We start from the raw sequence: 11310 nt of genomic DNA on the forward strand, positions 1-11310 counted from the left end.
CTCAAAAAAAAAAAAAAAAAAAAAAAAAAAGCCAATGAGACACATGCTATCACAATCTCCAATTTACGAAAGAGGAGGTGAAGACGTGGAGAGGCTAGGCACCTTCCAGAACAGTCACAGAGCTTAGATTCAAGCCTGGGCGGCTTGACTTCAGAGCCCACAGTCCTCACCCCTCCGCCATGCTACCCTTTGAGAGCCACAGACAGAGCCCAGCCCCGTGGTAGCTGGCGGTCTCGAGAGAAGACATGTACACAGGAAGTCACTTCAGCTGGAGGCCACACAGATCAGTGGTGTCATCCTGAGTATAAAAGTTGAGCAAGGAGCCACCAGGCTCCTTCAGGAATGCCAGGGCAATGTTTACCAGGAGGATGAGAGGCACTTCGGAAGGCTTGCCCGAAAGCCCAGAAGCACGAGTGCGGCTGGTGTGTCAAGGAACGGCCAGTAACGCCCCCACTCTCAGCGCCCGGCATGAGGGGAATCGCATGACTACCCGTGCATGACTACCCAGCACGGTGGAGCGGGAGCACGGCATGGGTGACTCGCGTTGCAGGTTCTGAAGTTTGCTTGGGGGGTTTTGCTTGGTTTTGTTGTTGATGATGACGATGTTTTTGCTTTTGTTGCATTTGCCTGTCGGTCATGAGTTTGGGAGTGGTATGCTCAGACTTGCTTCTTCGAAAGGTCTCCTGGAAGCCAGGTGTGGTGGCTCAAGCCTGTCATCCCAGCACTTTGGGAGGAGAAGGCGAGAGCATTGCCTGAGCTCAGGGGTTCGAGACCAGCCTGGGCAACATGGCGAGATCTCATCTCTACAATAAATCAAAAAAGCCAGCAGGGTGTGGGGGTGCATGCCTGTGGTTCTAGCCACTTGGAAGACTGAGATGGAAGGATCACCTGAGCCCAGCAGGTTGAGGCTGCGGTGGCCATGAGCATGCCCCTGCCCTCCAGCCTGGGCTACAGAATGAGACCCCAACTCAAAAGAAAAAGAAAAGGAAAGAACTCATGTGAAAGATTTTATTAGAAAGTCGTTTGCTTGTTAGAAAGATCCTTGAATGATGAATTGAAGGACCAACTGCAGGCAAGTAGGCCAGCATGAAGGCCGTCACAGGAGAGCAAGGGCTGATGGGAACTGCCTGGGGTGCAGTGGGAAGGGTGGGAGTTGTGAGTGCTCAAAATACATATGTTCTAAAATTCCACAAACCAATAAGCAAAATATGAACAGTTTAGTAGAAAATGGATAAAATATAGAAGTCGGCAATTAACAAAAGAAGAATCCAAACGGGCTCCCTCCAAAATGTATGATGAGATATTCAACCTCAGAATCAAGGGCATGCAAAGTAAAACTGAGAAACTATGTTCACCCTTCCGACTTGCAAAGCCAGAAAGGATGGTGCGCTCCAATACTGGAGCAGACATGAGGTAAACAGTGCTCTCGTACGTTGCTGGGGGCTGTCAACTGACTCAGCCGTTTGTGGAAAGCAATTCCACAAGGACGATAAACGTGATAATGCAAATACCCCATGCTCCAGTAAGTTCCCTCTGATTCTATAACTCACAGGAATCCTTTCCATGGCAGTATTATTCGTGATGGACAAACAAAATGTGGGATGTCCACTGCAAACATAAGTAAAATGTACATAAGTACATAAATAAGTAAAATGTATGTTTTTATAAACATACAAAGTAATCCTATACGTGCTTGATGACTAAATATGTAGGTATGTAAAAAATGTTTGGTGGGCTTAAAAACCACAATAGAGAGGAGAATTAAATTGGAGGGGACAGTGGGAAAAGGACCTGCATGTATTATCATAAAAAAGATGACCGGCTGCGGTGGCTCATGCCTGACATCCTAGCACTTCAGGAGGCCGAGGCGAGAGGATCACTCAAGCCCAGGAGGGCAAGGCTGTGGTGAGCTGCGATCGTGCCACTACACTCCAGTCCAGGCAACAGAGTGAGATGCCGACTCCAAAAAGAAAGACCAGACGAGAAGTAACGATAAAAGACTCACGGCTGTGAGCTCAGAGTGGCGAATCTGTGGTTGTAATATTATTCTTTGCATTTGTCTATACCTTTCCCATATCTGGAAAGAATCAAGTAGGGGTGTGTGTGTAAGAGAAAAGAAAGGATACAAGTGCCATGTGGGTTGCAAAGTCCGTGAGACTTGGGGACTGGTAACATGTGGGGACCGAGGGTGGCAGAGGGAGTCCCACTAACTCCCAGTGGGTGACAGGGTCGGGTGGTGGGGGTGAGTGGCGTGGGGTGGTGAAATCACTCCCTGAGATAAGAAAAGACACAGGGGAGGCCATTGTCTTGCTAAGCTCTGGTGTGGCCATGTGCTCTTTGAGCTATGGCCAGGTCATGTTTCCTAACTTTGGCTCCCTCCCCTACCTTGGGGAGGTGCAGCTCCTCTTTCTCTCTCTCTAATTTACTTTCTAAGCAAACTGTATTTTCTAATCTAAAAAAAGAAAAGAAAAGACACAGGGGAAAGCATCAGTGGAGGGTTTGGGGATGGAGACAGACTCCTGTTTCAGATACACTGAGTCTGAGTACCCAGCAACAAACGTTTCTGCTACCAAAGACCCTATCAGGCAACAAACTGGCTGCCACAGAGCCCACAGGGAGGAGTGGGGAGGCAGTGGAGACGGCCTGAGACGGAGCTGAGACCTGAGGCCAACAGAGATGGCGCAGACCACCCGGTGAGGTTTTCTCACAAAATATAACACTTGGCACAGCTTTTCATGTAAAACCACTGGTCCTTTTTCTTATGATACACATAAACATAAATAGACATAGACATGTATTTCTTTGGAAAAATTAGATACACACATGGTTAAACATCAATTTTACAAATGGGAGGAAAGGCTGGGTACAGTGGCTCACGCCTATAATCCCAGCACTTTGGGAAGCCAAGGCGAGAGGATTGCCTGAGCCCACGAGTTTGAGAACGGCCTGGGCAACTTGGCGAGACCTCATCTCTACAATAAGTCAAAAAATGAGCCAGGCATGGTGGCGTGTGACTGTAGTTCCAGCTACTTGGAAGGCCAAGATGGAAGGATCTCCTGAGCCCAGGAGTTTGAGGCTGTAGTGGCCATGAGTATGCCACTGCACTCCAGCGACAGTGAGACTCCAATTCAAAAAAAAAAAAAGGGAAACTTCTCCAGAGACAACAGCTGTCATGAGCTTCTTTACCTGTGAGGAAGCTGAACATTTAAAAGGACTGATGGGGCCGTGAGCAGTGGCTTATACCTGTAGTCCCAGTTACTCAGGACACTGAGGTGGGATGATAGCTTGAGCCCAGGAGTTCAAGACTTGAGTGAGCCATAATCACATCCCTGCTCTCCAGCCTGGGAGACAAGACACAACTCTGTCTCTAAAATAAAAATAAAAATATGGCCAGGCACGGTGGCCCAGCCTGTAATCCCAGCACTTTGGGAGGCTGAGGCAAGAGGATTGCCTGATCCCGGGGGTTTGAGACCAGCCTGGACATCTTGGTGAGACTTTGTCTTTACAATAAAAATCACAAAAAACTAGCCAAGCAAGGTGGTGTGCGTTTGTAGCTCTGGCTACTTAGAAGGCTGAGACAGAAGGATCGCCTAAGCCCAGTAGGTTGAGGCTGCGGTGGCTGTGAGCGTGCCACTGCACTCCTCTGGGCAACCGCACTGCACTGGGCAACAAGAGTAAGACTCAAAAAATAAAAATAAAGTGCAGGCACAGTGGCTCACACCTGTAATCCCAGTGCTTTGGAAGGCTGAGGCAGGAGGCTCACTTGAGGCCAGGACATCGACAACAGCCTGGGCAACAAAGTGAGACTCCATCTCTACAAAAATAAAGAAATAAATCAAAGGACCAATGGTTGATAGCTATCAAAACTATAAAGTGCACATGCCCCTTGGCCCAGTGATTCCCCCTTTGAATGTATCTTAGAGATATACGTCTGTGTACACAAATATGTAAAAGTATTATTCGTTGCAGCATTCTTTTTTTTTTTTTTTTGAGTTGGAGTCTCACTCAGTCGCCCAGACTGGAGTGCAGTGGCCCCTCGCAGCCTCGACCTGCTGGGCTCTGGCGATCCTTCCGCCTCGGCCTTCCAAGTAGCTGGAACTACAGGCATGCGCTACCACGCCTGGCTAATTTTTGATTTATTGTAGAGATGCGGTCTCGCCATGTTGCCCAGGCGGGTCTCGAACCCGCGGGCTCAGGCAACTCACTCACCTCGGCCTCCCGAAGCATGGGATTCCAGGCTGAGCCACCGAGTCCAGCATCATTGCAGCATTCTAAGTACCAAGAGACTGAAAGGGAACTAACTAGTTCAGCAAAGCGGACTACACAGACGCGCACGCACACTGTAGAATGCTAGGCTGCAGTTGGGAAGTCGCTTAGGAAGAAGAACATCTTTCCTGAGGTAGTCTCGGCATATTCATGCAAATAACCACTTTTACCTGTAGGAGCAATAGCATGATATATGCATCACAGTGGCATACGCTGTTCTGCAACTTAGTTGTGTCACTTGATGTCTCCTAGGGTTCATTCCACACGAGTTGACATGACAAGTAGCAACAGCACAACCTAACACTTATTGCACGTACCAGGCGCTGTCCGAAGCATTTTGCTGGTGTTGACTCATTTAAAAGTCACAAAAATGAAGAGGTGTTTACTACCTGAATTACCATTCTCTCTCTTATTTTTTTTTTTAGTTGGAGTCTCACTCTGTTACCCAGGGTGGAGTGTAGTGGCACACTCATAGCCACTGCAGCCTTAGCCTGCTGGGTTCAGACAGTCCTTCCATCTCAGCCTTCCAAGTAACTGGGGCTACAGGCGGGCACCACCACGCCTGGCTAATTTTTGTATTTATTGCAGAGATGAGGTCTCGCCAAGTTGCCCAGGCTGGTCTTGAACCCGTGGGCTCAGGCAATGCTCTCGCCTCTGCCTCTCAAAGTGCTGGGATCATAGGTGTGAGCCACCACGCCTGGCTATCAGTCTCTTTTACATATGAGCACAGCAGCGCAGAGAGGCTAGGTAACTTGCCCAAGGTCACAGCTCTGCTGAGTGTCAGGGCTGAGATTTGAACCTAGGCAGTAGAGCCTGGGGCGCACACATTTAACCACAACACATCCTGAGTATCTAACTCAGACTTCCTAACTTAAGCCTCATATTCTGCCATGTGGATGCATATGTATTTAACTAGTCTGTCGTTGGACTAGTTAGTTCCCTTGCAATCTCTTTCTGCCTTTAGTGCTGCAATTAATACCTTGGCACAGCTACCTTGGTGAACATAGAAGCGTGTCTCTAAGAGACATTCAAGGTCAGCACGGTGGCTCACGCCTGCAATCCCCGCACTTTGGGAGGCCAAGTTGTGAGCTGCTTGAACCCAGGAGCTCAAGACCAGCCTGGGCAACATAGCAAGACCTTGTCTCTACAAAAAAAAATTGTTTTTCTAATCAAAAAGACACATTCGAAGGGGAATTGCAAGGTCAAGGGACAAGTGCTTTTTATATTTTGTATCGCTTTCGGCTGCTGGTCCCTTAATATTCCCGTGGGTGTGGATCATAGGTGAAGTCTGGCAATTTCTTTATAAGAACCCCAAGCGAGAGTTTTCCCTGCTCCCTGGGACACGCCTGTCGGCCCCCAAAACACCCATACTTCCTCCCATTTGGCTCCAAGAAACATTTGCTTAGAGAGAACATGATCTCATAGTTCTATAGCATACACAAATGTTTGGGCATCTGTCCAAGCAGCAAGAGACCGCATACTTTGACTGCTGGTCTGTCCTGTGTCACTCCGCCACTCTTGGGGGTCTGAGGCCAAGAGGAGAGAGGTCCACACTGGTCTGGCATTCCCACATGGAAACTATAGCCCCGAGAGATCACCCCACTCTGTGGGAAATGCACCTCTGGTCACCCCCCTCTTCCCCCATGAGGCTCAGCGCTGGGGCAGTTATTACCATACTTGTGCAGACCCTGGACAAATGCCACCGTTTCCTAACTTGTAGGAATGTGGTGAAGACTGAGAGTTCATGTCATGAAATGACCCACAGTAAGGTTCAGCATGTGTTTGCCATTGTCCTCGTTGCTAAGAAGTATTTCTGTTCTCAAGCCTGTAAAAGTTAGGAAAATGGACCTGATTTGCTTGCTTAGATGGTCTACCTGCAGGCATAAATGTGACATCCCTCTCTGTACCTCTTGAAGCCAGAAATAACAAATCTAATTTGGTGAGAAATCTCCTGGTTTGGGGGGATTTTTTGTCTGTTTGTTTTTTAGAGACTGTCGCCCAGGCTGGAGTGCAGTGGCACGATCACGACCACCGCAGCCTCAACCTCCTGGGTTCAGGCGATCCTTCCATCTCAGCCTTCTGAGTAGCTGGGACTACAAGGGTGAGACACCACGCCTGACTAATTCTCGTAGAGATGAGGTCCCGCTGTGCTGCCTAGGCTGGTCTCCAATTCCTGGGCCCAAGTGATTCTCCCACTTCAGCCTCCCAAAGTGCTGAGACTGCAGGCGTGAACCACCATGCCCGGGCTACAGCTTTTGATTTTTAAAAACTCTTGGCCCTGGTGTGGTTCTGTCCTGCATGGCTGTTCTTTGGAGCAGTAGTTGTCTACCTCCGTCCGCCTTCTCTCCCACCTAAGTGCGTGCCACCACCCCATGGAAGATTCGATGGACACGGACATGAGCCCCCTGACGCCCCAGGACTATCTTTTCGGTCGTGAACTAAAGGCCGACAAAGATGGTCACTTTAAGGTGGGTCATGATGAAAAAGCACCGGCTATCTTGAAGAATGGTCAGTTGAGAGGCTGCTGCAAAGGATGAATTGCACATTGTTGAAGCAGAGGCAATGAATGAGGAAAGCAGCCCAACAGAAGTAACACTGACAACTTTGAAACTGTCTGTGCAGCCAACGGTTTCCCTCGGGGGCTCTGAAATAACACCGCCCGTGATCTTGTGGTGGAAGTGTGGTTCAGGGCCTGCGCATATGAGTGGGACAGCACTTTATAGCTGTGGAGGAAGATGCAGAGTCAGAAGATGAAGGTGAGGATGGAAAATGCTGAAGTATATCCGGAAAGAGGTCTGCTCCTGGAGGTGGCAGCAAGGTTCCTCAGAAAAAAGTAAAGCTTGCTGCTGCTGAAGATGATGATGATTTTGATGACGAGGAAACCGAAGGAAAAGCTCCAGTGAAGAAATCTGTACGGGATACTCCAGCTAAAATGCACAAACATCAAACCAGAACGGAAAAGACTCAAGACCATCAACACCAAGATCAAAAGGTCAAGAATCAAAAAACAGGGAAAAACTCCTAAAACACCCAAAGAACCTAGCTCTGTTGAAGACATGAAGGCAAAAATGCACGCGAGTATAGAAAAAGGTGGTTCTCTTCCCAAGGTGGAAGCCAAGTTCATCAATTACGTGAAGAATTGCTTTCGGATGACTGCCCAGGAGGCTGTTCAAGATCTCTGGCAGCAGAGGAAATCTCTTTAAGAAAATAGTTTAAACAGGTTGTTAAAAGTTTCCCGTCTTATTTCATTTCTGTAACAGTTAATATCTGGCTGTCCTTTTATAATGCAGACTGAGAACTTTCTCTACCGTGTTTGATAAATGGTGTCCAGGTTCCATTGCCAAGAATGTGTTGTCCAAAATGCCTGTTTGGTTTTTAAAGATGTAACTCCACCCTTTGCTTGGTTTTATGTATGGAATGTTAAGATAGTGCATAGTAGTAGTGGTGGTCAGACATGGAAATGGCGGGTAGACAAAAATATACATGTGAAATAAACTCAGCATTTTAATAAAGTAAAAAAAAAAACTTTGGAGGCTGGAAGACACACGTCTTCAGGAGGCCAGCTGACAATGTCTGGCACGGAGGGTTGAGTATTTTGGTGGGATTTTTTTGTTTGAGTCAGAGTCTCACGCTGTCACCGAGGCTGGAGTGCTGTGGCATGCTCACAGTCACTGCAGCCTCGATCTACTGTATTCAGGTGATCTTTCCACCTCAGCCTTCCAAGTAGCTGGAACCACAGACGTGTACCACTACGCCTGCCTGATTTTTTGATTTATTGTAGCGATGAGGTCTCACCAAGTTGCCCAGGCTGGTCTTGAACCCCTGGGCTCAGGCAATCCTCTGGCTTCAGCCTCCCAAAGTACTGGGATGACAGGCATGAGCCACCGCACCCTGCTACTTTGGTGTTTCAAAGCTTGACGTGGTGATAGAGAAGGACCCTGCAGAGGCCACTCAGAGCCCAACAGAGAAGGGCCTTATGGGTCACAACAGGTGCATTGCATTCTGGGACGAGCATCATGAAGGCGCGAGGTCAAATGTATTATCCCCAAGAGCACTCCAGTTCCGGAGTAGCGGGGCTCCACTTGAGGGCTGCCTGCCCTTCTGCACCCTCCCCCCTTCTCTTCCATTTCTCACCCACAGTTCCTAGATTCCTAAGGACAGAGTGGGACCTGGCAGGGTCACCTCAGCTAGTCCCTGCCCTTTAGAAGCTATCACCGCACGAGATGGGGAAGGTGAGCTCCTTTGGGAAGATGGTCCGAGTGTTCCTGGTCTCCCTCGGCAAGCTTCCCCCCTCCTGGAGGGTACAGCCATGGAAGAAACTTAGAAGGGGTGACGGAAGGAAGCCCATCTCTTGCCCCAGAGGGTGTCTGCTGTTCAGGGCTACACATACACAGGGGCACGAGGCATGAACAAAGGTTATAGCAGTGATTTTTAAATATTTCGGCCATGGGCCACAGCAGGGGCCACAGAAATACCTTTTACATTACCACCACATAAAATACGTAGGTAAATGAAGAAGTAGTCGGGTTTGGTGGCTCACACCTGTCATCCCAGCACTTTGGGAGGCCAAGGTGAGAGGACTGCCTGAGCCCTATGCTTGAGACCAGCCTGGGCAACATGGCGTGACCTCGTCTCTACAATCAATTAAAAAAAAATTAACTGGACACAGTGGAGCACACCTGTGGTTCCACTCGCTTGGAAGGCTGAGGCAGAAGGAGCACCTGAACCCAGCAGGTCGAGGCTGCAGGAGCCATGATTGTGCCACTGCACTCCAGCCTGGACAGCATAGTGAGATTTCAATAACAACAACAACAACAAAAAGTAAAAATTTTGCAAAACAACACATGCCTATACACTCTATGTAGTGTACCATATTTGTTTTTTTGTTCAATGCGGTTTGTGATCCCTTACATCAATTTTAAAACTCTCTAATAGTTTGCTAACCAGGTGTATGAAACACCTGGCTGCATGCTGGAATCCCTAAAACCAATATTTCCCAAAGAGTTTCTTTATTTTATTTTAATTTAATTTAATTTTTTTTAGTTGGAGTCTCACTCTGTCACCCAGGCTGGAGTCCAGTGGCACACTCATGGCCACCCCAGTGTCGACCCGCTGGACTCTGGCGATCCTTCCGTCTCAGCCTTCCAAGTAGCCAGAACTACAGGCGTGCACTACCATGCCCGGCTAATTTTTTATTTGTTGTAGAGACGAGGTCTCACCAAATTGCCCAGGCTGGTCTCAAACCCACGGGCTCAGACAATACTCTCTCCTCAGCCTCCCAAAGTGCTAGGATTATAGGCTTGAGCCACTGTACCTGGCCCCAATGAGCTTCTAATGTTTAAGATGTACAAATAGTATCTATGCCCTATGATCACTGGTAGATGAGAGGAAGAAACTTGGAAAGTTTCTTCCACAAAACTCTAGAAGAAACTTGAAAATATTTATATCTATTTAAAATAGTCACTTATTATTTATCAGTTTTCACAGTCATCTTTCATTTTAGGAAAGTGATATTGATTTTCCTCTTATGGAAATGACTTAAAGTTTGCTTCTAAAATAAATATATTTAAGTCTAAAAAGTGACTTAAAAATATTAAGTAAATAATAGTATAGGAAATATTCAGATATGTCAAAAATCAGGCTGGGTGTGGTGACTCATGCCTGTAACTCCAGCACTTTGGGAGGCTGAAGCGGGAGGATTGCTTGAGCCCAAGAGTTTGAGACCAGCCTGGGCAACATAGCAAAACCTCATCTTCACAAAAAAACCAAAAAATTAGCCAGGCATGGTGTTGTGCACCTACTCGGGAGGCTGAGGTGGGAGCACCACCTGAGTTTAGGTCGAGGCTGCCACGAGCCATGATGGTGCCACTGCACTCTAGTCTGGACCCTGACTCAAAAAGAAAAAAATCGCAAATATGTCTCTAGCTTATCTAAAGTGTGAGACACTATCCTGCACCATTCCATAATGAAATAACCAGCACTGGACTTTCCTTAACGTCGCATCTGTTTTGCACGGCATTGCCATCGACTCCCAGGAAGTTTAGGCTACATGACACCACGCTGCATTACATGAGACTTGTTCCCAGCAGCCCTTTAAAACCATGCCGGTCCTTTGCCAAGCACCTGTCGGGCAGCTTTGACTCGGGCACCTTCTCCAGAGGGATCCGCGGGTCTCCAGGCGCTGTGAGCTCGCCACCCCTTCTTGAGATCATCACGTGGTCTTTCTTTCCCGGTCAGCCTTTCAAGTTAATGACTTCCTGTTTTTCTGAGCCTGTTCCTCACCCCACGTCCAGGCGGACCTCTGCCCTCACCTCCACACGCTCTTGTCCCCGCACCCCACAGTTCCGCGGGCGGCCAATCGGTCTTTGTCTCTGGGCCTGTCCCAGAGCACCTCCCAACAAGAGCCTTGATGTCAATTCCACAGTGTAGCGACTTGGGGACAAAAATGTGACATTGAACGTCAGAACATGAGAAGAGCTGTTCTCTGTTCCTTAGAAGCACTGTCTGTACCACACTGACCTTTTGTTGTCACTTCCTGCCTGGGAAGGTACTCCGTGAGCCCATCTGCCCTAGCTGCTTGCTCTCTCTGAGCCTGTTGAAGTTCTCTGGCATGAACGATGCTGTCACTCCCTCGTGGGCTTCACTTTCCCAGAAGACCAATCTGTTGCTCGCGCAACACTGTTTCTGCTGCGGTCCCATCCCATCCCGTCCCATCAAGGCCAGTGGCCCTCTCCCTCTGCCGTCCTGAGCACCTGCATGGAGGCACAGAAGCCTCTTCACTCCTGCGCTCTCGGCTTCCCAACCCCCGCCAAGATCTTCCCAAGCTAGCCTTTTATGGCCATCCAGCCTGAATTTCTCCTAATGTTTTGCCAATCCCAGCTGAAGTTTTGTCTTGAGTCTGTAATTCAGTTTTGCTCTCATTGTTCCATCATCCTTTCCCCCAGTTTCTCCCCAGTTTTCTCTCCCTTCTTTTGCGTTGGAGTCTCACTCTGTCCTCCAGGCTGGAGTGCATGATCATGGCTACCACAGCCTCGACCTGCTGGG

At 48.4% G+C, this 11310-nt stretch overlaps 1 pseudogene across 1 annotated transcript; it reads left to right on the forward strand.

The window, feature by feature from the left end:
* Nucleotides 1-6559: 6559 nt before the first annotated feature.
* On the forward strand, nt 6560-7589 carry LOC103258297 (annotated as a pseudogene). Its single transcript, XR_504172.1, has one exon. The product of XR_504172.1 is annotated as a nucleophosmin pseudogene (transcript).
* The last annotated feature ends 3721 nt before the right edge of the window (nt 7590-11310 follow it).

Source organism: Carlito syrichta, unplaced genomic scaffold (assembly GCF_000164805.1).
Source record: "Carlito syrichta isolate Samal-C Ts95f unplaced genomic scaffold, Tarsius_syrichta-2.0.1 Scaffold302054, whole genome shotgun sequence".
NCBI classification, from domain to species: Eukaryota; Metazoa; Chordata; class Mammalia; order Primates; family Tarsiidae; genus Carlito; species Carlito syrichta.